The sequence below is a fragment of the Microtus ochrogaster genome, unplaced genomic scaffold (assembly GCF_000317375.1).
Source record: "Microtus ochrogaster isolate Prairie Vole_2 unplaced genomic scaffold, MicOch1.0 UNK1, whole genome shotgun sequence".
Lineage (NCBI taxonomy): Eukaryota > Metazoa > Chordata > Mammalia > Rodentia > Cricetidae > Microtus > Microtus ochrogaster.
In genome coordinates, this window is record NW_004949099.1 from 34,405,180 (window position 1) to 34,424,482 (window position 19,303).

The 19,303-nt window shown below is 47.8% G+C and overlaps 1 protein-coding gene across 3 annotated transcripts in view; it reads left to right on the plus strand.

The window, feature by feature from the left end:
- Positions 1–19,303, plus strand: part of Ninj2 (ninjurin 2) — a 106,784-nt gene that overhangs the window by 53,756 nt on the left and 33,725 nt on the right. The window contains exon 1 of one of the 3 annotated variants that reach the window (XM_013352945.2): positions 15,762–15,779. The exons of the other annotated variants lie outside the window; for them this stretch is intronic. The gene's annotated coding sequence lies outside the window, so the exon portion shown is untranslated. Of the gene's footprint in view, positions 1–15,761; positions 15,780–19,303 lie in introns of those variants that run through there. 3 annotated transcript variants of the gene reach the window in all.

A 19,303-nucleotide genomic window follows, 5' to 3' on the forward strand; every position in this document is an offset into this window, starting at 1 on the left:
TGTCCACAGTCTGGGGAAGAGGACCAAGCAGAGCCCAATTAGCATCGTCCCCCTTCTGATTTTCTTCTCTTCAGTGTGGAGGTGAAATCCAGAATCCTGAGTGTGCTGGGTGAGCCTTCTACCCCTGCCTTCCCGCTGCTGACAGTTTTTGTGGGAGTGGGGCTAGTCAGGGAGGCAGGCTTAGGATACGGGAGCTCTCCTGAGGATTCAGGTTCTCAGCTTCCTTCACAAAGTCCCAGATCCCCACTTGGGACCAGAAGGATAAAAATGTGGTTCACCTTGGGAGAGAGTGGGAGTAGCCTGCAGGCCACAACTGCAGAGGTCTCCGAATCACACAAGTCACATCCGGTCACACACACGATCCTTGCCGGAGTGGGAGAGTGAGATTCTTCTGGAAAGGACTGGAAATGGTGCCTGAGGTAGTCTCTGTCATCACCGGAACCGAAGGAAGAAAAGTAAAGCGGTCCTTCCTTAGGGAGGTGAACCACGACGTTTGTCCCAGAGCCAGCTTCTGCCTACAGAGGTCAGTCAGTGAAGTCCAGCCCCGCCTGTGTGACTTTACAGACTGTTTCCAGGCCCAGGCCCAGTGCAGCTGCTCTAAGGTCCCGCTGGAGGCATGAGAAGCATCCCAGGAAGGCTTTCTGCCCTGGATCCTCAGGGTGTTGATAGGCCCAGGATGACTGCTCTCTTTGCCCACACTTGCCAAGCCAGGCACTCAAACAAATCATTAGAGTCAATCCTCAGATCTCAGTGAGATAAAGAGGCAGGCTGACTTCCGGTACAGAGAGCGTCGAGGTCAAGGTCAAGGTCACAGGCTAGCCAACGGCTGGGCCGGTAGTTCCTTTTAGGACGGTGACCTCAGAGCCTGCACTCCTGGCCAGAGCCCAGCACAGGCTCCACATGAGAGCTGGGTATGGATGTGAACTAGAATGCCAGGGCCTTGGTGGCTCCCAAGATGCTTGGAAGACCAGTGACTACACTATGACCCTGCAGAAGAACCATTTCCTGGGAAGCAGGGTCATGACCCTACCACCCGATGCTAGTTGCCCAACCTCTGTGACTAAATGAGGAAAGCTAAGCTGAGGAAATCAGAACATCCTGAGAGGTGACCAAAGAGAACAGGAAACGTGCTGATGTGGACGGAGCAGGGAGCTGCACACACGGGTGCCCGGTGGGCTCTTGGCTGGGTGACCCTGTCAGGGCACAATTGTCCGTGAGTGTTCAGGGAACCATGAGGAAAAGTGTTGAGTCCAGTGGGCCTTTTATCTCCAGGATCCCATGAGCTTTTGGCCCCTTAATTATAAGCCGAGGAAGTAAGTAGAAAGAACAAGTTGTGCTCTGGCCAGGGCTCTTTGCTTCCCTGGCTTTGGGATGACAATGTGCAGGGAGCCAAAGCTGTAGCAGTGGTCCAGACAGAGGAGCAGGTATCAGAAGGACGCTCTCAGCACACAGATGGCCTCAGCGACAAGGACAGAGACCTAGCAAGACTGGCAGGGACATTATGCACAAGCTATTATGGAATTATGTTTTGGGGTTTTTTTTATTATGGAATTAGGTTAATCAGCTTTCTGTCATTGTGACAAACTGCTAAAATAATCAATTTATAAGAAAGAAAGAGTTGGGCCCGAAGAGATGTCTATAGATGGAAGTTTTTGTCCCCTCCCCCCCAATGTTGGGTGCCATATGGTTCAGCCATTGAGGGCACTTTCTGTTCCTACAGAGGACCCAGGTTCAGTTCCAACACCCACAGTGTGGCTTACAATTAGTTCTCTATAACTCAGGGCATCCAATACCCATTCCTGGCCTTTGCAGGCACCATGTATGCATGCAGTGCACATATATACATGCAGATAAAACACCTATCACATAGTAAAACTTATAAATCCTTCAAAAGAAAGAAAGGATTATTTTGGACTCTTTTTTTTTTTACTAACTTTTATTTTGTTTTTTAAATTATGTGTCTGCCTTTGAGTGCAGGTGCTGGCAGAGGCCAGAAGAGAACATTGGTCCCCTGGAGCTAGAGTTGCATGCCACTGTGAGCCATCCAATGTGGGTGCTGGGAACTGAACTCAAGTCCTCTGCGAGAGGAGTTGGTGGCTCCAGCTGCTGAGCTACCTCTCCAGTCTCTCGGTTTCAAAGACAGCGTGGCCCTGTTGCTTTGGGCTTGTGGTAACTCAGAACATGGTAGGAGCATGTGATGGAGAAGGCTGTCCACCTCATGGCAGCCAGGAAGCAAAGAGAGAAGGGAAGAGGGTGGGGTCCCAAAATCCCCTTCAAGAGTATGCCCCTATGACCTAATGTCCTCCTTAAGACTCCACTATGTCTCAATTGTGCCCTGGGCTAATGACCAAACCTTTGGTAGACAGGTGTCTGCAGGACATGTAAGATGCAGACTGAAGCTGTCACTTTCTAGTGGTGTTTGCCTTCTGATATCTTCCTTGTTCAAGGGAGGCCTCATTACACCCACATTGCTGAGGTTAGGGGACTTGGGACAAGAACAGTTTTTCCACCAAACTGGGGCTTGGGGTTTTGCAAGTGCCCCAGGTAGCCAGGTAATCAATCACCTGATGCCTCTCACCCCTCAATGGCCTACCTCGACAGTCTGCTCTACAGTTAGTCCACTTCAGTGGCAGTGCAGAAGGGTGTCCCACTGTGGGCAAATCTTCAAGGAACAAGAGAGGAGCATGGCACCAGATTCCTCGCCCCTCCCAGGATTGCGTGCCTAACTAATGAGTTGGTGGCTCAGTCTACCCCGGCCGGGCTCATGACGTCCCTGTTTTGACATCTTGGCCTCTCTGCTCTTTGGAAACACCAGAGGAGAAGGTTCCTGATAATTGTACGTGACTTGTAATACTTTTTAAATGTTGTTTATTTTCATTTTATGTGTATGGGTGTTTTACCTGCATCTGCATGCCTGGTGCCTACACAAGCCAGAAGAAGGCATTGGGTTTCCTGGTTGTGAGTTGTCATGTGGGTGCTGATGACCAAATCTGGGTCCTCTGTAAGAGCAACAAGTACGCTTAACTCCCGAGCCGTCTCTCCAGACCTGTAATGCTTTGATTTTTTGCGGAGAGAAGGGCACAGTTTCTCTGTGTAGCCCTAGTTGTCCTAGAACTCACTCTGTAGACCAGACTGGCCTCCGATACATACCTACTCCACCTTTGCCTTCTGAGTGCTTGGATTAAAGGCCTGCACCACCAAAGCCAGCTCCTATAATTCCTCTCTAGAAAGACAGGAACGGGGACTGAAATGATGGCTCAGTTGTTAAGAAGACTTACTGCTTTCCCAGCAGACCCGAGTTTTGTTCCCAGGGCCCAAATCAGGTGACTCGGAACTGCCCATAACTCTCGACCCAGAGACTCTGCCACCCTTCTCTGGCCCCAGGGACCCTTGCACACACATGTACACGTATGCATGTCGGCAAACATTCATTAATAAAATATCTGAAATATTTACACACATAGCTAACAATCACACCATAAATCTTAAAAACAAAAAAGAAACAAAAGAAAACCAAACAAACAGAAAAACCAAGGGCCAGTGAGGGGCTCAGAGGGTGAAAGGTGCTTGCCACCAAGTCTAACAACCTGAGTTTGATTCCCCAGGGCCCACATGGGGGAAGGAGAGGAGTGACTTCCCAGAGTGGTCCTCCGCCCCCACACATGCGCCCTGACACATTTGCACCAGTGTCTACACCACATAAATAAATAAAAATGAACTTAAAACAATATTATATCACTATCAATCACTTTATTACATTCAAATTTACTGTTGGTGTGTGTGCCACAGTGTGAGTATGGAGGTCTGTTGGGTTTTTTCATCCTGAAATTGAACTCGGGTATCGGATCCCCTCAGTGGCTCAGTCTTTGGACTGCTCACCACCAAAGGATCCAGACTTATGTCCGCCCCAGGCCAAGCCCCCAGATATCCACAGACCCTTGCTCATTTACAAGGTCCATTGTTCATCTACAGGACGCAAGAAACCAGAAGGCATAAGCCACAGGGATTGGTGGGTTAGAAGTGCGAGGCCTGGCTTCTTATGCAGCTGGCACAGTCAACCCTGAAGGCCAGGCTGTCCTTGTTGCCTCTTGTCTTCTTTCCTCCTGGCTAGCATCTGAAGCCCAAGCCTGCTCCGAGGCCTTTTAGTGCTGTGGGAATAACAATGCGGTCCCAATTTTGCAGTCTTTTTTTTTTTAATGACTTTTCAAGACCAGGTTTCCTGTTTAACTGTCCTGAAACTAGCTCTGTGGACCAGTCTGGCTTTGAACTCACAGAAATCTGCCTGCCTCTGCTGCTCTAGTGCCGGGATGAATCTAAGACATGTGCTACCACTGCCCGGCCCAAATGTGCTCTAACTAGTGCTTAAGCTTCCAAAGAACTTTAACCCCACCAAGTGGGTTCACTTCCTCTCTCTTTCCCTTTTTCAGTGGGGTCTCATATTTGCCCAAACTGGCCTAGAATTCACCATGTGGTAGAATGAACCAAGAACTAAGAGAGAGAAGGTGAGTTTAGTCTCTGGACCCTAAGGACGGCTAGGCAGTTGAGCTGGGCTTTAAAAACTAAACAGACTCTTTAAGGGCAGAAAATAATGGGAATTCTTCCCAAGGCCTGAATCATCTTTAAAACCTCTGTCTCCTTCTGGAGTGCTTTTGTTTACCCTCGTACCCCGTTCTGAGCATAGTGCTCCTGATTTTGCTTCCTAGTGGGGCCCGCAGCTCTCCTTGAAGAACTACTCATTTTGGGGGAAAAAGAAACACCATAGATCGTTTTTAGGATTCACAATGAAGTCACAAGGGGCTTCCCGGGCCCTGCCTTCACACAAGAGCCCATCATCAGGGTATCCCCACATGGCCTCTGTAAGTGATATCTGCAGAGGCCAGGATCTTAAGCCTGCAGTTTTCAATCTCAGGGAGCCTCCCTGAGCCTTGCAGCCTTCACACAAGAGCCATCATCAGGGTATCCCCAGATGGCCTCTGTAGGTGGTGCCTGCAGTTTTCAGTCTCAGGGAGCCTCCCTGAGGCTGGCAGCTTCCTTGTCTTGCATGACTATTGTTTGTTTTTCATGGAGAGCTGACCTAGCACGCTACCTGCCACCCAGCGTGTGAAGACACAGTTCTGCCCTCAGGCCTCTGGGAACCTGAGCTAGACATACAGTCAGCTCTGGGTACAAACACAGCCCAGAACCAGGCCAGCTGAGGCCTGAGCTGAGAGAGCCTTTGTTTCTTCTCTGTGCGTGGGGGTGGGGGACAGCCAAGCTGATAACTTCTGTGGACAAAGTGGCACTGGGAAGAAGAGCCACGCAGTCCTTTGTGGAGGTTAAGAAGCATGTTTAGTGCAAGCACCGGAAGGTTTCTGGAAAGGAGAGAAGGTGATGGGGACTCAAGGAAGAGGAAGCTGTGAGCAGAGGAGGACAGGCCTAAGAGGAAGCAGTGGGGGGAGAGGGGGGAAGTGCCACCTGCTGGGCCTCCATGGTGCTGCTGTGCACACCATCTCCCCCCCACTGTGTCCCCTGGGTCTCAGCCCCACTGGTAATCAGATCTAGCCCCGCTGGCCAGGTGCCCATGGAGGGGGCTGCGGAAGAAAGCGGCATGGCCTGGGTTCTCCTCGTCCCAGCATCTCTCGCACTCCCTGCCTGGAAAATGATGTTGGCTCAGAAGCGTGCCACCCATAACACCTAACACGGTAGCGGTTCATCACTCACTCTTTTTGTAGGAAAGAAATCTGTTCATTTTTTTAAATGTATAAGTTAGGACAGGAGAGTAAATTCCAGAACCAGGGTAAGTGTGTTTTTCGCAGGTGACACGGGAATGGCAGGTTTGGCATACATGCCACAAGAAGTTGGCTCATGACCAGAGAGGAAACTTTTCTTGGAGTGTGGCACCAAACAGGTCAGCCAGGGGCAGGGGGAGAGGAGGGAGCCTGGGGGTCCAGGCCAGGGTCCGCCACTTGAAATGCATGCCTTTGGGCACGCCAATAACCTTTCTGGGCATGCTTTGCCTGGTGCCTCTGGTCCCCTTTACCCCTAGTCCTGTGATTCCACAAGGCCTGATTCTCATCTCCCAGATAATTCATTGACTGATCCACCCCAAGCCCAGTTAACTGGGGAGTCAACCTAGTAAGCCATCTAGTTGATTTGAATCGCAAGAATGGAAGTAGTCAGTGTACTAAGGGGCATGCTGCAGAGGCATAGGTCCCTTACTGTGCTGTGAAGAGACATGGTCATTTTTGACTACAGGTGACAGAAAAGAACCCCACGGCATACAGGCCAGCATGGTGGCTTCTTTCCCTGGGCCTGCCTGACACATGTTTATTCTTATTCTTTCCCTCTCAAAATTTTCTTGGTTAATCTCTTTTATTTTGTGTTAGTGAATGATTTACCTGTATGGATGTATGTGTGTGTGTTCTGTGTGTGTTCCTGGTGCCTGCAGAGGTAAGAAGAGGACATTAGATCCCCTGGAATCGGAGTTAGGGATATTTGTGAACCACTATATAGGATCTGGGAACTGGGTCCTCTGTAAGAGCAGTCAGTGCTCTTAAATACTGAGCAGTTGCTCTAGCCCTGACCTCTCGATTTTGTTTTTCCACATGCATTTTACCCACTCAGCTATCTCTGCAGCCCGGCACACACCTTGCAAGGGCACAATTGTTCCTTCTGAGTTCTTATGTACCAGACCTTGCTCGTACACCCAGTTAAGACTGGAAAACTTTGATATCAGCTGCGTGGTCTTTGTTCAGCCAAAAATTCTATTGCCTGCAATAAAGTCAAATAGATTTTGAGGAACAATTTCTGAAGGGATCCATGGTGTCTGGGTCCCTTGAAACTCCCAGAAGCACTGTGTCTTCTGCTTCAAGAGCAGATTATTGCTAGTTAGCTAGGAGGAGATATTTCGGGCACAGGAAGAGTACGGACAGGGAAAGACTTGAGAAAGTGTGGTCAGATTTACTTAGACTAAAATGACTTCAAAAATTCCTTTTGCGCTTTGGCAGAATTTTAAGAAAGTCCTCAGATGTGTGGCATACACTTGTGATTCCAGCAGTTGGGAGGCAGAGGCAAGTGGATTTCTGTGAGTTCAAGACCAGCCCGGTCTAGAGAATGCGTTCAGACCAGTCAAGGCTACATAATGAGACCCTATCTCAAAAACCAAAAACGGTAAGAAGAAGAAAGGGAGGCAAGGAAGGAGGTGGGGATGGGGGAAGTGAGGAATAGGTGCCTCTTCCTCTATCAAACTTAGAAAAAAAAAAAAAAAAGGAAGTTCTGGGGCCAGACGACAGAGGCGAGTTTGATAGCACAGAGAGTTCTTTAGAGAACAGATTGTCTGTGCTGTGGTTCTTCTAGTCATGGCCCAGTTCTGCTAAATAAGAAACACTTGTGTCATTTCCTCCACCGTCCACACTCACATGTGTATCCTTGCCTAGCAACCCTGCCTGCAGCTGTGCTGAGCACAGATGTTCCTGCAGCTGACCCACCAGCAAAGCTGAGCTGCGTACTCGCGGGGGCAAGTGCTCGCCCCGCTGAGCTGTGTTCCCAGCACAGTGCCTGCTGGATGCCAGCGGTGCAGCCCATAGAGGTAAAAGGAGCATCAGATAGAAGGCCGTGCTGCAAAGACGCGGTAGTACAGGCTTGCAGTCTCAGCACGCAGGAGGTTGAAGCAGGAGAACTGCAAGTTTCAAGCCGGCCTGGATTATGTAGTAAGACCCTGGCTAAAATAAATAAACAAAGCAGCAACAATAGAAATAGAATGTTGTGTGCTCTGGCCCCTTCCTATGAGCAAGAAGAGTCACTTATCTTCCAGCGCTTCCTCTTCTCCAGTAATTACACGGTGGGGCAAAGGCTTCAGTTCCGAGTCAGCAGATGGGGGAATGAGTCACCGTGTCTATGGTAGCTGTCTTTGCTCATGTGCCAGGTGGGGCTTCAGGCAAAAGAGCAGAGCTTCCAAAGGACCCAGTGTGCATTCCCCTGGTGGTGTTGCCTCTATGTCTTTGGGGGCTCATCTCTAAGTGAATATTTGTGCTTCTCAGATAGGGAAAATGGACACTTGGAGGGAGGGGGCGCCAGTGACTATAGAGCTGAAAAGGACAAAGGGGACTGGAGCCTGGAGCCATAGTGATGTCAAGATGAAGGGAGAGGGATGGGGACAGGAGTCCAGTAGGAGTCAACTGAGGGTCACACGCTGGTGGTAACTGAACGGTAGAACCTTCACGTTCACCCATTATTCCCTTCATTTAAAAAAGCGAGTGTGAGTGAAGCAGGGTGTGATGGGACACGCTTGAAAATCCCAGTACTTGGGAGGTTGAGGCAGGAGGATTGTTGTGAGTTTGAGGTCAGCCTGGGCTCAGTAGGGAGAACTTACAAAGAAAATGAAAGAGAAGGAAAGGCAAGGAGGAAGGGAGCGCGGAGGGAAGGAAAGGGCAGAGTGCATGCCCTATTCAACTAAAAAGGACTTACAAAGCAGAAAAGAAAGTTTGCCAGCAAGTCTTACAAAGGCCAAAGCAGCTCCCAGGCATCTCTGTGGCCTCCAGTGCGTGGTGTAGGACCTTGTTTGCAAACACGGTATGGCTTTGGTGAGTGTTGTTATTTAATTATTATTTAGTTATTTACTCAGATCCATTAATTAAAACAAAATAAAAGCTGGGCAGTCAGCGGTGGCTCGCACCTTTAATCCCAGCACCCGAGAGGCAGAGGCAGGTGGATCGCTGAGTTCAAAGCCAGCCTGGTTTACAGAGTGAATTCGAGGACAGCCAGGGCTACACAAGGAAACCTTGTCTGGAAAAACAAACAAACAAAAGGCTGGAGTGTAGCTCAATGGTAGAGAATCTTCCCAGCAAGATACTGGGCTCAGGCCCCATTACTGCAGGGAAAATGAGACAAAGTAGAAAAGAGAAGAAAGCAAGGATGGGGGCTGGGTATGGTTCTGTGGCTTAGCTCGTGCAAGGCTCAAGATGCATCCTCAGCTGCAGAACAATGACACAAAGTCCCCGGATCATCTGGGCTCCTTTGCTTCTCAGGACACAGAGACTCGGTGAGGAGCAGGAGCTGGCGTAGGATCTAGGAAGACAGAGCCTACGAAGTGCCCAGAACTGACACATGTTCACTCAGCCCTGGTGCCCTTCCTTTCTAAGTGGCACGCCATGAGTGGGTCTAAATCTTTGTCTCCATCACCTTGGCTTTTTGTTCTTTTTTTTTTTCAAGGTATTGGGGGTCAAATCTAAGCAGTCATTCTACCATTGCAGTATATACCAGCCCCATTTCCACTTTTTATTTTAGACTGTTGTCTCACTAAACTGCCAAGGCAGGCCTTGGGTGTGTGACTCTCCTGCCTCGACCTCCCAAGCAGCTGGTCTTACAGGCCTGTGCTACCAGGTCTTATGACACTTCTTGCCCACATTCCGTATCGCCTCTGAAATACTTAGCTGCAACAGGCTGCTAATTAAGACTGGAGTGGGATTCACCAGCAGGAGCTGCTCTTGGCATCTTGCCCACCGTGCAACTTCTGTGTCATGTTGAGTGCCTTGGTTAAAATGCAGGCACTCTGGGGCTATATTACCTGGATTTGAATCCCAGTCCTACTGGGGTTGTGCTTTGCGTTAAAACAGTCCCCCAAAGGCCGTGTGTTGAAGGCTTAGGTCTCACTCCATTGTTGCCATAGTTAAGAGGTAGAGTCTGTGCCAAGAGGTTTGGTCATTGAAGGGAGCAGTGGGACCCTGACCCCTTGCCCTCACTTTGCTTCCAGGCCTCCATAAAATGAGCAACCTTGCAACATCTGCACCTCACAATGATGTGTCCAATGTGACAAGACCAAGCCGTGGTGGGTTGAAACCTCAGAAACCATGAGCTTAATTTAATCTTTCTTTCTCTCAGTCAATCATCTCGAGTATTTTGTTAAAGCGTCGAAAAACTAACTGACTACCACATGATCTCATCACCTCTCTTTACGCTTCAGCTTTCCCTGTAAAATGGGGACTAATTACAATCACCCCCGCCCCCAGGAAGTTGCATTGGTGGCTCCAGAGTTGACCGCAAGCCTTCATGAAAACAGACATTCAGTGAAGGGTTTGCTACTGCTGAACAATGCAAGCTTCCAGTGATAATACCTTAAAGGACTCTCACATATAAACTTTGGAGGGCTGAGAGTCTTTTCTCCTTCTCCTTTCTCTTCTTCTCTCATCTTGCAGTCACAGCATCCAGAGGGCAGAGTTGGGACATCAGGTATCCATAAGTCCATTTCCTCTTGCCTTTGCCATCTTTCCAACCCCAGCTTCCATTCAAATGTGCTCATGTTGGAAAGGGGGTGGAACCCACAGTCACAGCACAAAGACTGTGGCTGACTGCCAAAGGACCTCAACCAGGAAAAGTGGTGGGAGGCAGCCAGCTCCTGCCAAGAATGGGAATGCGATTTCCTATCCCACCCCTGCAAGGGCCCCCAGCCTTCGTTATGTCCCCTTCTTTCCCCTGTAGGCCACGGGTTTCTGCCTGAAAAAGCGATTAGCAGCAGCTAACTCAGGCTGTCTCCTCCTGCCAACTTCCTGAACACAGGGGCAGAAGGCTTACTCTGCCAAGAACAGAGCATTAGCCTGGCACCCCCAGCCCGTGTCAGCCAGGATGTTGACAGTCAGTTGGTCATTCGCTCACAGCCAATTGCCACACCTGAGAGGTGATTTTACTTAATGGTTTCCAGTGACACCTGGCCCGACTAACCTGACAGGTTCCTGGAAGAGAGCCGAAGCCTCTGCTGATACAGTGAGCTTTCTGCCTTTTAAGTTGTGAGCTTGTTTGAGCAGCTCAGCTCAAGGCTGACATTTGACTCCAGAAGTCCAGGGTCTCCTGTCCAGGATGGCATCAAACTTGCTAAGTAGGAGGGCAGGATAGAGGAGGTAATCTTGAACTTTAGAACCCCCTGCTTCCACCTCCCAAAAGCTGGGATTACAGACATGCACCGCCATGCCTAGCAGAGTTGGATGTTTAAACGCTGTCTCTAGAACGCCCTGTATGCTACCTTACAAAGCAGATGTAGGAAGGAGTACAATGCTTCTCAGACTTTAACGGACATGTCAATGCCCTGGGACTCTGGTTCCTGTTAAAATGCAGGTTCTGGGGGCTGAAGAGTTGGCTTCATGATTAAGAGCACGTAACACTCTTTCAGAGGGTCCAAGTTTGGTTCCCAGCATCCATATAGGTGACGTAGTTGCCAATAACTCCAGGTCCAAGGGATCTGATGCCCTCTTTTGACCTCCATGAATACCAGGCATGTATGTGGTGCGCAGATATACATGCAGGCAAAACACTCCTACACATAAAATAAGATAAATAAATCTAAAAACAAATTCAGGTTCTGAGGGTCAGGGATGTGGCTCAGTAGAGTGCTTGCCCAGTTGGTACAAGGCTCTGAGTTTCATCCAAAGCACCGAAAGAAAAAGGGAAAAGAGATTCTGGTTGGATGGGTCTGGGAGGCCAAAGCAACTGTTTTTCAAGACCCGGTTTCTCTGTAGCTTTAGAGCCTGTTCTGGAACTAGCTCTCATAAACCAGGCTGACCTCCAACTCACAGAGATCCGCCTGCCTCTGCCTCCCAAGTGCTGGGATTAAAGGCATGCACCACCACCACCCAGCGAAAGACAACATTTTTAACAAACGGTCAGGTATTGTTGAGGTTGGTGGTGCAAACTGCTTGAGTAGCAAAGTTTTCTGGAGGAATCTTGGTTGCCAGTGGTTAAGATCCCCTGGGAAACTGGAAGGATTTATTGCAGGGAGATGGGGTGTCATAAAGCTAAAGGGGCAAGAGTGTAGCTAGGCTTCATGAAGCATTAGAAACAGGAATTCCAATGGCCAGAGAACTTTTCTTTTTAAAAAATTACATTGTGTGTGCGTGTGTGTGTGTGCGTGTGTGTGTGTGTGTGCGTGCGTGCGTGCGTGTGTGTGTGTGTGTGTGTGTGTGTGTGTGTGTTTTAGAGGACAACTTATGGGAGTTGGTTCTTGCCTTCCACTCTGTAGGTCCCAGGGTTTGAACTCAGGTCAACAGACTAAAGGGCAAGCATTTTACCCGCAAGACCCTCTTGGTCAACTGCCTCTGTGTTCCCATGCGCTTAACTCAATGCCTAGTTGTCCCCACCCCGTCCTCACCTTCCCTTTGACCTCCCACAGTCCTGTAGTTTGCTCATCTTCCCCGTCCTCAGTTTCCCTTGGTTCTGTGATGCGCGTTAGCGCTTCCCCATGGCAGCAAGCAAAGGCCGTGCACTGTTTACACGCTGGGAAAATAAAATCACCCTCACACTTGGGTGTGGCTGAGTCTGGAACTCAGCATCTAGTGCAGTCACGGTTACATCAACACCTTCTTCTGTCCTTCACATCTCATGTCTCAAGGCTTTGAGTCTCTTCCCACCTCTGCTTCTAAAAGACGATCCACGATACACCTTGGGGTGGGCACATCTTCTCTCACTCATCGTGACGGATACTTGGTGGGGACTTTCCTTCTGAAAGTGTATAACCTCTGCTCTGGGGAAATATCTAAATTATATTAGAATTTCTTGCCCTTTCTTAATGCAAGTTCTCTGGAATTCCTGATACTAGACTCTTCAGCCTTCTGAGCGGATGATTTCATTTTTCTTATACTTTGTAACTAATCTCCCCATAGCTTTATATTTGTTTCCCTTTTTGTGAAAACTTGGTTTTCTCTTAAGACAGGGTGCCACTGTGCAGCTCAAGTTGACCTTGAAGTTGGGATCCTCCAGCTTTGCCCCTGTCTACTCCTCTACCCCCAGTAACTGGAATTACAGCCCTTTGATACCCAACCCAATTCTAGCTAATGTTTCTGGCTAGACAGCTGTCTGGATCCATACAGGAGTAAGGGAGAAACCCAATGACCAGTTTTCTAGAAGGAGAGTGGAGCACGGCTCAGAACTCGGACTTTGAGCCAGGTGTTCCAACCCAACCACCACCCAACTGCACCTGTCACGCTTCCTATATCCTTTCTTAAAATATCAGGAAGAAAAACCAGCATTATTTTTCTTGGTTGCTTAAGACAGGGTGTCATGTGACCCAATTTAGTTTGAACATGCTAGGGAGAGGATGACTTTGGGTTCCTCATCCTCCTGCCTCTCCCCTCCTAGTGTTGAGGTTCCCCACGTGCATCACCAAACCTGACCAGGGCCAGCTTTTCATTTCCAGTCCGTCAAGAACTTGCACACAGTCCTAGTGTGCAGGGCGTGTCTACACATCACACTGCCGCTTGGGATTGTGACTCCAAACCAGCCTGGATTCTGATGGATCTTAGCTGAGCTTGCTGGCATGTGTCTGTCATCCCAGCAGTTGAGAGAGGTGGAGGCAAGAGGATGGCCTTGAGTTTGGGGCTAGCCTGGGCCTGCATAGTGAGTTTAAAGCCAGTCTAGTCTACATAGTGAAATCCTGTCTCAAAAAAAAAAAAAAAAAGCTGAATGTGTGTATTGTGACTGCCTGTGTGTGAGAGAGAGAATGGACGGATGAGTGGATGAATGAGTAGCTTTTTTTAGTCAACTGACATCTATAAAAGCCACCAGGGGAATTATTTATGGGTTTCCTCAGTAACACCAGCAGAAGTTGACTCTGAGGGGACTGTGATTACATTTGGATTGACAGCCTGATGTTTGAGTATATTCTGAGCCTTACTGTGGGCGTTTCATGGGATGAAGTTCTTTCTTGAAAAAATACAATGGAAAAAACATTTTTTTTTTCGAGACAGGGTTTCTCTGCATTTGCCTGGCTGTCTTGACACTCGCTCTGCAGACCAAGCTGGCCTCAAACTCAAAGCTCAGCCTGCCTCTGCCTCCCAGCTGCTGGGATGAAAGGTGTGTGCTAACACCAACCTGTTACAATGGAATATTTTCGTTTAGAGATTAAAAAGAAAGGCAAAGATGGCTGGTGTGATGGCCATTGATTGTGATCCCAGCACTTGGTGGCATAGGCAGGAAGATGGGTTCAAGAACAGTCTTGGCTACATAGCCAGGTCAAGACCAGCCTAGTCTACCAAAACTATGTAAATAAGAAATGAAATATTCATATGTAGCATGGCATGGTTGAACTTTAAAATGTATCAAGAGAACAAAACAAAGTATCTCACATCGTATGAGAACCTTGCGAGGTGAAAGGTCACCTTTCATTGATATGGCGCTCTATGGATATGAGAGATTCAGAACAATGGATTGTAGCCCTGCCTCCACAAATCTGTGACCATATGAAAAGTCGCTGAATCGTATGCTTTAATGCATGAATCGTGGCTTGTGAGTTGTATCTCAACAAAACCATGACGATAGAATTTCTGCAGCAGGTACACTGTGCCAACGAGCAGGTCCCTACTGTCACTATCTTTGGAAGCCTTTGGCATGTCTGTGACACTACTTCTCAGTCACCACATTAGGAGAACGTGTCTGAGCGACATGTGTGTTCTTAATTGAAGGTAGTTCATTTAAGGAATTGTCACTGGCTTCGTTAGGAGATGTCAATATCTTCACTGCTAGCTATCATGTCAGACAGATCAAAGAACTGGCTGTGACTTTGTGCTCTTCTTCCCATAACTGTGATCTGTTTCCCGTGGGGGCAGGGGGAAGGTGCAGAGGTCATGAGCACTCGTTTCTCTTGCAGAGAGCTAAGATCTCTTCCCAGCACCCAGACCTCGCTGCTCACAACTAGATGGAATTCAAGTTCCAGGGGACCTGATACTCTCTCTGGCCTCCAAAGGCACTGAGATACATGTGTTCAGCTGCATATACACACAAATTTGAAGACTAAATAAAATAAAACATTAAAAAAGAAATGATTTCTGGGGCTGAAGAGATGGCTCAGTAGTTAAGAACATACCGGCTGCTCTTCCAGAGGACCTGGGTTTGATTCCCAGCCCCCACATGGCTGCTAGCAACCGTCTATAACTCCAGTTCCAGAGGATTCAATGCCCTCTTCTGGTTTTCATGGTTACTAGGTACACACATGGTGCACATGCAGGCAAAACACCCATACACATAAAAAATAATAAAATGATAATAGCTTTTAAAAATAATTTTATTTCTTTCTAAGGATTAATTTTAAAAAAGGACAACGTTCATTGGTAGCAAATAGTACAAAAAAAAAACCCCACATCTATTTGCAAGGGAAAGTGAGAATGCAAATCCAGTTCATTCATTCAGCAACACTGAGTGTTTTCAGTATGGCCACTCTGCCAGCCTCCATTAATGCAATGGTAAGCCAGTTGCAAAGACAGGAGCTAGGAACAAGCATTTGGGTTGGCGTGACCACATCTCCCAACAGAGATCTCCCTGCTGGATGGACAGGCTGTTTTCACTCTTGGAGGATTCGGAGAAGTGTTATACCTTGTTTATATACTCTTTGAGAACTCAAGATTTTTTTTTTGTAATGGCATAAATATTAGGGCTGGGCATTCCTACAGATCCTAGCACTTGGGAGATGGATGTAGAAAAATAGAACATTTAAGGCCTGAGCTACATAGAAAATTCAAGGTCAACCTGGGCTAGGAGAAGCTATCCCCCCCCAAAAATTTCATTCATAATGAATGGAGACAAAGGTAAGAAATCTAACAATTCTACTCTCTATCTTGCCCTCAATCTGATTTCAAGTCATGCCTTCCCCGCTCCCGTCTCTTTTACAAGCCTAGCTTCTCTTGAAGCCTTGACCACTCACTACCGGTCTCTCAGAAGGACCCATCACTAAAGACGTTTTGCTCAGAAGTCAGAACTGAGTGACAGCAGCCAAGACCCCCCCCCCCCCCGCAGCTGCTCAGGAGACTGGAGGACAGATTAATGTGAGTCTTTATGCCAACTTCCTTCTGGCACATTCCCCAAGACTCAGACACCAAGAAGAGCAGGCTGAACACTAGCACCCTGCCAGGTGGGCAGGAAGGTGGGAACGATGCCTGAGGTATACAAAGCATGGGCAGTGGAGCATGCTCCAGGCAGCAGGGCAACCCTAGTGCTAGTAAGACGGGGAAATGAGAACCCTTTGGCATGCTGGGAACAAGGCACAACACATCATGCCATAAAGGATGTCAAGGAACCTAATTCCTCTAACTCTGCTGAGGTCAGGGCTCAGACATTATCATGCTGTAAGCTCCCCTCTGAACCCTGGCTTCATGTCTGAGTGGGGTTACTCAGCCCCACCTGCTAGACTCTGCCAGGTTCAAAGGTCATGGAAAGTCCAGCAGAGCATGATGCAGGCCGACACCTGGTGGTTAGGATGCCCTTGTTCCTAGGACCGGGATGCCCTGCAGACATCTACTTAGTTTTTGTCATCTCCTGGTAAGGGTTTTTTTTTTTTTGTAAACTATTTATCTTTCAATGTGACAACAAAGTTTTATGTGTTCATTATGAACCCTTTGACAATTTTAGGAAAGAAATACAAAATCAAAATAATCTACAGTTTGATTCCTCAGAAACAACAACAGCTAACGTTCTCACACTTAGCTTCTGATCCACACACACTGCTTTGTAGAGTCCCACATTTGCGACAATTCAAAATTATTTGGACGATATTTGGAATTTAATGAAATTATTTGGACAATACTCATGTCATCATGATTTTTTATAGAACCGTTCATAATAACTAGGCAAGCTGACAGTGTCGTTCAGCGGTAAAATGTGCTATGTATGAGGCCTGGGCTGCAGATGTATATATCATAGAAATAACAATAACAATAGCCCATCGTGACTACAGATGTATATATCATAGAAATAACAATAACAATAGCCCATCATAACTACAATATATTTCATTTAATCAATCCCTATTACTAGTTCTAGTTCTACCCAATTTCATTGGTAAAATGCCATATGAACTGGGTATGGTGATGCACCCAGCACTTGGGAGATGGAGCAGGAGGATCAGGAGTTCAGGGATAGCCTTAGCTACAAATCAACTTGAACAAGCTTGGGCTACAGGAGACTCCTCAAGACAAAAACAAAAGCCAGTAAGCTTGTCATAATAAACATTTTTAAAGTGACCCTTTGCACACGGCCCTGATTCTCTCTCAGAACCAATGTCTACAATGGAGGTACTGCTTACAATGGAAACGGTAATTGGGGCTGGAACTTGAATAGCCCAGGCTGGCCTTAAACTCGGAGTCCTCCTGCCTTCCCCTCCTGCACGCTGGATGTACACTTTGGTGCCACCATATCCAGCCTTGAAAACTAGGGTTGTTGGTTTTTTTTTTTTTTTAAGGTTTCAAGACCACTGAAATAATTAACTGAAGAGGAAATACTTTTAAAATTTATATGTTTATCTATTTTAGTTTTTTTAAACTTATAGAAAGGATACATTCTTGTCCAACATATTTTTAAAATACAGCATATACACGGTTAAACTTCCCATTAAGGCAGTGGTGTCCATCACCAGAGATGAGGATCTAGTAGAAGAGCGTGTTTGGTGCTGTTATGGGATAGACCGGAAGTATCCCCCAGTCTCACATGGGGATGCTTTGTTACTGTGGCAACCATATCAAGAAGGTCTGACCTCACCAGTGGACAGATTTGCTGGTGAAACCTTGGTGTTGGCATTGGGAGGCAAAAGAGCCTTAGGAGGTAGGGTGTAATTGAAGAGAGTGTGTCCTTGGAGACTGCGTTTTGTCTCTTTTGTCCCTGACACCTTTCTCTCTCTACTTCTTGGCCACCATGTTCCACCCCTGCACAGAGCAGGTGTCCGAAACAATGAGCCGAGACGAACCTTCCATCCTCTGAGAAAATGTCACTGGGTGTGTTGTCACGATGGAAGACTGAGTGACACGAATGTCTGCCCCACTGTCTCCTCATTCCTCACCAGTGGAAGCTGAGTTATTCGTGAACTCTTTCTCTGAAGTGGCCTTTGGCCAGGTCTGCACCATTCACCCTCTCTGTATACCCTGGGTGGTACCACTGACCAGCTCAGCCACTCCTCTGTGGAGTCCACCACTAGATTCTTCCCTCCAGTCAGAGGAAGAGCAAGAAGGGGGTACAAAATGTCCCGTTGTAGCTATTGCTCCCTAACAAGCAGAAGGCCTGGCACCTTTACCCATGTCCCGAGGAAAGGAGGGAAAACCCCTGAGCTACAGCCAAGTAGGGAACCGTGAGCACTCTGGAGGCAGGTGCTTGCCAAAGCGCTGTCTGTGCACATCGACACACAGTAGAGCGACAGCTACGGGCTTGCACACTGCAGCCACGAGTGAGGGCTGCCTGTGAGCAGCTCTTTATCTCCCTGATTATTAACAAGCTCGTTTCTTGACAGGAAACTTGTCTGTAGATGCTTGGGAAATGCTTTTATATAGGGAAGATTAATTTGTCTCAGGAGGGGGACCTCCCACTCACACCGAGCGGTTCCAAGGAGAAATCCTGCTGGGATCACAAAAAGCACTTCAGAGCAGGAAGGACGTTACAGTGGAGGGTTCCTCGTGGCAAGGGCTTGTGGACCCTCCCACCTCCACAGTCCGGCTTTCACCTCACACCAGTGACTGACGCCAAGTCTGCTCACAGCCCCTGTGCGGTTAGCTCCAGAGATGCAAAGGCCAGCAACTCTCCTGTGAATTGTCAGGGGCTGGATGAGTGCTTGTCTGGCATTTGTGACGCTATGAGTTCCATCCCCAACTCTGCCAAAAGTAAAAATTAAATAAAAAGAGGGCAGTGCGTTGTTAATAGCAGCTCCATTATAAATCCCAAAACGCCATTATCAATTCCAAAATAAGAGGCCCATCTCCATGGAATTTTGGTCAATGGCAAGAGGAAAGTTTTGTCTCAACCGCCCCTTCCACATGTGCATATCCATGTGTGTGCCCAAACACATACCATACTCACAAACAATAATAAAAAACACTTTTTAAAAGTTAAAGCATACGCTGAGTCGTTTGAAGTCAGGAACCTATTGTATAAAATATCTCCTTGGCTTTATGTGATGTGACACCTCTTTGCTTTTACACTGTTTCTCTGGCCTACTACCCCTCACTGGCTCCTCACTACCCGTAATGTCAAGATCAAGTTAGTGTTCGTCTTAGTTAGAAATTCTGTTGCTGTGAAGACACCATGACCATGGCAACTCTTTTTTTTTTTAAGATTTATTTATTTATTATGTATACAGTATTCTCAGTGTTCTGCCTGCAGGCTGGAAGAGGGCTCCAGATCTCAATACAGATGGTTGTGAGCCACCATGTGGTTGCTGGGAATTGAACTCAGGACCTCTGGAAGAGCAGGCGGTGCTCTTAACCACTGAGCCAGAAGAGGGCACCAGATCTCAATACAGATGGTTGTGAGCCACCATGTGGTTGCTGGGAATTGAACTCAGGACCTTTGGAAGAGCAGGCGGTGCTGT